Genomic DNA, 9,306 nt, shown 5'->3' on the forward strand with positions numbered 1-9,306 from the left:
ATGAACTATGTCAGCAACCGGCTGATTATAAACGAAACACAACCTGTGTGTAACCAGAACTAATAATTGCAGATACAGTACGCACTGGGACGGGCGCCCAGCATCCTCTACGGGCTAAGAGAAAAGGATTTACCGGTAGGTATTAAAATCCTATTTTCTCATACGTCCTAGAGGATGCTGGGGTCACCATAAGAACCATGGGGTTATACCAAAGCTCTAGAACGGGCGGGAGAGTGCGGATGACTCTGCAGCACCGATTGACCAAACTTGAGGTCATCATCGGCCAGGGTATCAAACTTGTAAAACTTTGCAAAAGTATTTGACCCCGACCAAGTAGCTGCTCGGCAAAGTTGTAACGCTGAGACCCCCTGGGCAGCCGCCCAGGACGCGCCCACCTTTATGGTAGAATGGGCCTTCACCGATTTCGGTAACGGCAATCCAGCCGTAGAATGAGCCTGCTGAATCGTAGCACAGATCCAGCGTGCAATAGTCTGCTTGGAATCAGGAGCCCCAATCTTGTTGGGATCATACAGGACAAACAGAGCCTCCGTTTTCCTAACCTGAGCCGTCCTGGCGACATAGATTCTTAAAGCTCTGACCACATTGAGAGACTTCGACTCCACTAAAGCGTCAGTAGCCACAGGCACCACAATAGGTTGGTTCATGTGGACCGATTAAACCACCTTCGGCAGAAATTGTTGACGAGTCCTCAACACTGCTCTATCTTCATGGAAGATCAAATAAGGGCTCTTGTGAGACAAAGCCGCTAACTCCGATACCCGCCTTGCGGATGCCAAGGCCAACAGCATGACCACTTTCCAAGTGACGAATTTCAACTCCACCTTCTGTAAAGGTTCAAACCAATGTGATTGAAGGAACTGCAACACCATGTTAAGATCCCATGGTGCCACTGGGGGCACAAATGGAGGTTGGATGTGCAACACGCCTTTCACGAAAGTCTGAACTTTTGGAAGGGAGGCAAATTGTTTTTGAAAGAAAACCGATAAGGCTGAAATTTGAACTTTAATTGAGCCCAACTTTAATCCCGCATCCACACCTGCTTGTAGGAAATGGAGAAAATGTCCTAACTGAAATTCCTCCGTAGGAGCCTTCTTGGATTCACACAAGACACATATTTTCTCCAAATACGGTGGTAATGTTTAGACGTTACCCCTTTCCTAGCCTGAATAAGTGTGGGAATGACTTCACTGGGAATACCCTTTCGAGCTAGGATCTGGCGTTCAACCGCTAAGCCGTCAAACGCAGCCGCGGTAAGTCTTGATACACGCACGGCCCCTGCTGTAACAGATCCTCTCGTAGAGGAAGAGGCCAGGGATCTCCTATTAGTAATTCCTGAAGATCTGGATACCAAGCCCTCCTTGGCCAGTCCGGAACAATGAGGATCGCCTGAACCTTTGTTCTTCTTACGATCTTTAGCACTTTTGGAATGAGAGGAAGCGGAGGGAATACATACACCGACTGAAACACCCATGGTGTCACTAGGGCGTCCACTGCTATTGCTTGAGGGTCCCTCGACCTGGAACAATATCTCTGAAGTTTCTTGTTGAGACGAGACGCCCCAAAGACCTGTCACTTCTGTGAAGACCTCTTGATGAAGACCCCACTCTCCTGGATGGAGCTTGTGTCTGCTGAAGAAGTCTGCTTCCCAGTTGTCCACTCCTGGAATGAAGACCGCTGACAGGGCGCTTGTATGTCTTTCCTCCCAGTGGAGAATCTTCGTGGCCTCTGCCATTGTTCCGCCTTGGCGGTTTATGTACGCAACTGCTGTTATATTGTCTGACTGAATCAATACAGGCAGATTGCGAAGCAGACGTTCCGCTTGAAGAAGGCCGTTGTAACTGGCCCTTAACTCCAGAACGTTTATGTGTAGACAAGCTTCCTGGCTTGACCATCTTCCCTGGAAGTTTCCCCCTGTGTGACTGCCCCCCAACCTCGGAGACTCGCATCCGTGGTTACTAGGATCCAGTCCTGGATCCCGAACCTGCGCCCCTCTAGGAGGTGAGAGCTGTGCAGCCACCACAGGAGTGAGATTCTGGTCTTGGAAGACAGGATTATTCTTCAGTGTATGTGCAGGTGGGATCCGGACCACTTGTCCAACAGGTCCCACTGAAACACTCTGGCATGGAATCTGCCAAACTGAATGGCCTCGTAGGCTGCAACCATGTTCCCCAGCAACCGAGTGCATTGATGGATTGACACACTCGCTGGTTTCAGAATTTGTTTGACCAGGTTCTGGATTTCCAGAGCCTTTTCCACTGGAAGAAAAACTCTCTGTAATTCTGTGTCCAGAATCATTCCCAGAAATGACAGCCGCGTCGTCGGCACCAACTGTGATTTCGGCAAGTTTAGGAGCCAACCATGTTGTTGCAGAACCGTCAGGGAGAGCGTAACGTTCTGCAGTAGCTGGTCCCTTGATCTCGCCTTTATCAGGAGATCGTCCAAGTACAGGATAATTGTGACTCCTTGCTTGCGCAGGAGAACCATCATTTCCGCCATGACTTTGGTGAAAACCCTCGGAGCCGTGGACAGACCAAACGGCAATGTCTGAAATTGGTAATGACAATCCTGAACTGCAAACCTCAGGTAAGCCTGATGCGGAGGATAAATGGAAACATGTAAATAGGCGTCCTTTATGTCCACCGACACCATAAAATCCCCTTCCTCCAGACTGGAGATCACTGCCTGGAGAGATTCTATCTTGAATTTGAATTTTCTTAGGTAGAAATTGAGGGATTTCAGGATCAGGATTGGTCTGACCGAGCCGCCCGGCTTCGGGACCACGAACAGGCTCGAATAAAAGCCTTCTCCCTGTTGAGACGGGGGAACCCTGACAATTACCTGATTTTGACACAACTTTAGTATTGCGTTGCATACTACCTCCCTTTCCGGAAGAGAAGCTGGTAAGGCCGATTTGAAAAATCGGTGAGGGGGAACGTCTTGAAACTCTAGGCACTTATCTATTTGCTGCATGAGTAATACCTGTCAGATGAGGCAGTCACACACAAAAAAAGTCACACACAAAAAAAGTTTGTGTACAACCTAGCTCATTTATTTGAGTGACTAGAGGGTGATTTCATTCCCTGTACACTGCATGACCATATCTGCTTTATGTAGTATGCTTTACTATACGTGCTCATTCTGCCATCTGTTATCACCTACCCTCTGAATTTGACCCGTATCTGCTGTATACAGTACGTTCTATCAGATGTACTTATGTTTACCTATAATTACGTAAGGGTCCTTTTTTCCGCCATATATTCAGATTGTCTGTATGTAAAGAATGTATAGTTAATTTGCCTCTTGCTCATGAACTTATCTGGCCTTTTACCCTTTCATTGGACATTCGCTCCTTAAATATCAAATGGTCATCCAACTCTATAAGTTCCAACCTATATCTATTTATTTCTTAACTGACTATTATCTAGTGGACTCTCATCCCCGATCCAGGGTACACGGCGCCATTGAGTGACAGTTGTTCTACCCTGCCTAACGTGGAAAGTAGATCCACGTACTGTACGATCTATCTTTCCTAAAATTCTTTATTTTCGTATATAGGTGCACTCTCATTGGCAGATATCCTCTCTACTATCATACCACGCTGCTCATGCCCGATCTCGTCCGATCTTGGAAGCTAAACAGCGTCGGGCTGGGTCAGTACCTTGAGAGGAGACTCCCTGGGAATACCCGGTGTTGTAGGGTAGGAACTATTCCCCTTCCTCTGAAGGGTGGACACCAACAGCAGTATCACCACTAATTGTATCTATTTCTGCTTTTCTTTTCCTATCCTTTTTATAAGGATATTATGACATACATTCTGAACTTATGCCGTATGGCTTTACGGGTAATGAGTAAAGTGTATAGTATTGACCTAATCTAAGTGGTCTTTCTATGACTAAATACGCATACTGACCCCCTCCTATGGTCCCATTAATACAGAACATCTGTACTGGTCAGGAGAAACGGGTGTCAGACTATCCAGTGTCTGCAACCTTTCTAATTTTTCTCTCAAGATTAATAGACCAGAACATTCTTAATATTTTTTCGTATTTTTTGGATCGTAGAAGGGTATTTGTTTTAATTCATAATTAATAAATAAATAAATAAATATATGTTTTAACATAATCTTTTTACAATTGAAGAATTTTCTCTTCCTTTCTAAGAGTGCGCCCACACAAGAGCTTTCTCTCTCTCCCACAGTCAGTACTTGTACCTTCTAGCTCTGGGCGCACCACCAATAAGGACTACTACTGAAAGGTTGTATCTTCCTTTCTTAGAATTTAATTGTCCGCCTTTGGTTTTTCCAATATTAGCTACAACTGATTATACACCAGTGCCCAGTCGCTCTTCTTTCTGTATATCTGTTTCCACCTAACCCGGGTAAGCTATGTGAAAGCCTATTGCTGTCATTACAAATGGACTTTTTACTGTCTCATCAAGATGATGTCATCAAAAGGAGCAAAAGGGAGCCTGCTCACAGCATTGCAGCAATGGACGCCGGTGCAGTAGCTGTGTCTAGCATGGAGTCGCAGACTGTTTGCAGTTTACTGCTGCTTTCTGCTACAGACAGCTTGATGCAGCTTTTCACCTTGTGCTACCTACTGCAGAGCTGGAGAAGGAGAGCTCAATTCTTTGCAGAGAGGGCCACCTATCGACGCAAATATTTTAAAAGGAGGAGAGCGCGTATATCATCCACTGTTGTTATTTCTCTAATAATAATGAACTCTACACCAAGCCGAAGAATGTGGATGAGAGATCGCCGACATGGAGAAGCATTCATGCAGACCATTCTAGCATATCAGGAGGAGCAGTGGATGGCAAACTTCAGGATGTCTCGCGCTACATTCGAGTATGTTTTGGAACTACTGTCCCCCGCAATAACCATGCAGACCACCAGGTTCCGGAAGCCCATTGAGCCAGCCAGGAGATTAGCGATTGCTCTCTGGTGGTATGCTACCCCTGGAGAGTATCGCACAGTTTCCAGTTTATTTGGAGTAGGGATTGGCACGGTCTGCAAGATTGTCTACCAGGTCACGCGGGCATTGCTGGATACCATGTACCATCGCTTTATTTCATTGCCACAAGGACAGCGGCTAGATGCGACTATAAAAGGGTTTAAGAAGCGTGGCTACCCACAGTGTGCTGGTGCCATAGATGGGACCCACATCCCCATCATCGCCCCCCGTGACAACCCAGCAGACTATTACAATCGTAAGGGTTGGCATTCCATTGTTCTGCAAGCTGTAGTGGACCACAAGTACTGGTAAGCACTGTTTCACTAATGTGTTTGAAATAGGCTTGGCCTGTTTTATGATAATGCATAAACCTTTATTTTTAGTTTCACAGATGTCTTCATAGGGTGGCCCGGACGGTCACATGATGCAAGGGTTCTCGCCAACTCCGATCTTTACAGTATTGCTGAGGACAAGCTTGGTGGATGGCTTTTCCCTCGAGAGGTAAGATTATTTACTACTTAAACTAATGTTCGCCCATAAACCAATAGTCAAGTTTTACCCCTGTAATAATATTAATATTTTATTAACAGAAATCGGTGATCGTACATGGTGTGGACATCCCGGTCCACCTCATTGGTGATGCAGCATACCCATTACAGCGCTGGCTAATAAAGGGCTACACCCAGCATGTTCACTTATCCCCCGAACAGACATCATATACCCATGCCCTAAGTTCGGCCCGTATGGCAGTGGAGAATGCGTTTGGGCGTTTAAAAGCACGCTGGCACTGCCTCATGAAGAGGAATGATGTGGACTTGAAAATAATGCCAGATATAGTACCAGCCTGCTGCATTCTCCATAACATATGTGAGATTCAAAAGGAAAACTTTCTCCCCGAGTGGAATGTACATGATCATGGGGCGGGGGTCACTGTACATGATGCACCAGGCTTGGTGGGGGGGGGGCATGACACTGCCAGCGAGTGCATAAGGGCCACCATTGCAGCTAATCTTCAAACAATGTACACATTTTCTGAGGTAACAATATAAAATATTTAAGTGCAAACATGACACTGTAAAATTCCACATAACGCAAGGGGTCTTCAACATGTGTCCCTCCAGCTGTTGTGGAACAACATGTACCAACATGTACCAGCATGTGTTGCTATGTTTTTCCACAACAGCTAGAGGGCCACATGGTGAAGACACCTGCCCTGAGGTAACAGTATAAAAGAGTAAAGTGCAAACAGGGCACTCTGTAAAAAAAAAAAAAACTAATGTTTGGTTTGGCAGGTATCGGGGTACCCCCAATATTTGGATCACACTGCCGCACATTTTCTGAGGTAACAATATAAAAGGTAGCCCCAATATCTGGATCCCACTGCCCATTTTCTGAGGTAACAATATAAAAGTTTAAAGTGCCAACAGGGCACTCTGTAAAATCAAAATAATGTTTGGATTTGTAGGTATCAGGGTTGAGGATACAGTGCAAACAGAACCTTAAAACACAAACATTGTTTTATCACCCGCTGCTCTAAGGCAGTTGTCTATATACCCGAAATTCTGAGGATTGCGGGATTTGTGTTGGGGGATTTGAGGGAGGCTCATAGTTGTATGGACCATATGGGTGCTGTGGGTAGGCTGTGTCTTGCTGTTGTGCTTGTGTGGTATTCCCTATGGTACGTGCAAACGTGCGTTCAAAAAATGTCATCTGCCTATCATGCATGGTCATTAACTGCCTCATAAAAGTTTGATGCATTTCTTTTTCTGACGCAAGAAATCTCTCAAGCCGTGCATCTTCCTGGGCATTGAGCTCACTATCCGCCTCACGCAGGTGATCCACGATAATGGACTTCATTGCTCTGACCGTTTGTTCAGTTTCTTTTTCCGCTGTGGAACGTTGTAGACTGTGAAGGAGATGAAACAGAATGTAAGCAACAATATAAAAATAGCAGTGGTAGCATATACGTGTTTGTGGCCTTCTCCCACTTGCACACTAGCTATACTCTGCAACATTACCATGCCTTTACATATAGGGACTGCTGCAACTGTATTTGTAATGGTAATACTTACTATTTGAGCGCAAAGTCGTGGTCTTGGGGGGTTGCGACGTCTCCGCCTGAGACTGTGGTACGTCCTCAATAGTGGCACTGATGGAATCATCATTGACGGTCGAGTCTTCAAAACTGCTGTCCGATATAAGCAGCGGGGATGATGGGCTGCATTGTGAGCTGGGAAGGCTGTGCTGTGTTTCGTCACAGTCCTCGTCGACTGACATCTGGCGACTGGCAGAGCTGGATGACGATAGTGCTATGGGATTTGTTATCGCAGTTTTGCCGAAGACACTATAGCATAGGTCATAATATGGCCATTCCATACACCCAGCACCACTTTTCTTGCGGTTATGGTCGTGTACTTTGGTGAATTGTTTGCGTAGTGCCTTCAATTTGTTAACGATTTGTAGCTGGGTTTTTGGATGCCCCTTTCTGCCAGCATAAGGGATATGTTCTTGTAGACGATAGCATCCTTAACTGTTCCAGTCACCTGCCTTCTAATTTCTTCCTCTCCCCGAATATTAAGCAGCTCTTTGATCTCTGTGTCTGACCAGGTATGGCTAGCCATGTTGCTGTGCTGGAGCTTCTGCTGCTGTATATTGTCTGTTTGTTTGGAAGCTGCTGCAATCAAAATATCTGTATGTACCCAGCGTGACTTCAGAGTGTTTTGTTTGCAAGCTGCCTCAATGCCTGCATGTGCCCAGCGTAGTGTTGTAGCTGCTGCAATAGATGTGCATCCGCGTTTGTTTGATGCTGCGGTGCCTGCATGTGCCCAGCGTGTCTCCCATGGATGACATCATCTTCCAGTGCCCCAGAAGCACCAATCAGCGTCTCAGAGCGTTACTCGGGTCTGAAAACACGTGTAATGACCGTTTCCACTGCACCGTTATCCGTGTCATTACCGTGTTCTACCCAGGTAAATAGCCGGGTTGGATTCCCGGGTTACTCAACCCGTGTTGACCCGTTTCCACCTACTAAAAACCCGTGTCGATGCGCGCCCCTGTGCAAAAACACGGGTAAAAACAGCTAGTGGAAAAGGGGTATCAGTAGAGCTCCTCAGAGTGCATCCAGTCTGCCTGGGCACAATTCTAAAACTGGAGTCTGGAGGAGGGGAATAGAGGGAGGAGCCAGTTCACACCCCTTTCAAAGTCTTAAAGTGCCCATGTCTCCTGCGGATCCCATCTATACCCCATGGTTCTTATGGTGACCCCAGCATCCTCTAGGACGTATGAGAAACAGGGATTTAACGTAAGCAAAAAATTCCTCTTTCCTGTGTACTATTGGGGGACACTGAGGACATCCCAAAGTTGATGGGTGGGTACACTCAGTAGAATCTGTAAGAATCACCTTCCTTACAAAGCTGACATCCCTAGATGCAAACGCATGAAACCTGAATAATCTGGAAAATGTATGAACAAATGACTAGGTGGTGGCCCTACAAAGCTATTTAGCTGAGCTTCTGTGCCATGCCACTGAGAAGGCACTCATCTGTCGTGTACTTAGCTTCCTAGCCACTATAGGCCTGATGAATGGTCAAGGTAATCTACCTAGCAATGGATTACTTGGAGGTCCGCAAACCTTTTTTCTAAGCACAGAGGGTTAATAGTTGACTAATATGATATAAGCCTGAAATACTAGCTTTGTACTATGGACAGCCTGGTCCTCATGGATAAGGAGGATATAAGACCTAATATAAAAAATATCAAAGAGCACAGCATTGAAACTCTCCTAGCAAATAAAATGGGCAACAGATAACAGGTCTTCCAGGCGAGGAACATTAGCTCCAATAAATCTAATAGCAAAAGGAAGGCTTGTAGCAAGGTGTTCAACCCCCGAACAAAACATCACTGAACTCTAGAAGGCACACTTGGAGTCTGTACATGCAGTACATCAGGTAAAACCTTTGGACTTCGGGTAAAAATACCAAATGTTTCCGAAAGAAAACCGAAGAGCAGAAACATGATCCTTTAAGGAACAAAGTCTCAACCCACATCCAGTTCCTCCTGGACAATCTAAGAGACCCAGGAGATTAAGTTTGTCTTCCATATTCTATGGTATTTCCTAGCCGAAACTGGCTTCTTGGGTTTAAGAATAGTTTGAATCGCTTCTTAGACAAGACCTTTGCTCAAAGGATCATGGCTTTAACATCCAATCAATTAAAGTTAACTGTTGTAAGCTCAGGTGAAGAAAAGGGACTTGGCTGAACAGGTTGGGCTTTAGCAGAAGATGCCAAGACAGATCATCTGCTATATTTAGGATGTCCATGTACCACAATCTCCA

At 45.7% G+C, this 9,306-nt stretch overlaps 1 pseudogene; it reads left to right on the forward strand.

The window, feature by feature from the left end:
* The first annotated feature begins 3,601 nt into the window (after positions 1–3,601).
* On the forward strand, positions 3,602–3,720 carry LOC134950237 (5S ribosomal RNA; annotated as a pseudogene).
* Positions 3,721–9,306: the final 5,586 nt, after the last annotated feature.

This window comes from Pseudophryne corroboree, chromosome 8, assembly GCF_028390025.1.
Source record: "Pseudophryne corroboree isolate aPseCor3 chromosome 8, aPseCor3.hap2, whole genome shotgun sequence".
NCBI classification, from domain to species: Eukaryota; Metazoa; Chordata; class Amphibia; order Anura; family Myobatrachidae; genus Pseudophryne; species Pseudophryne corroboree.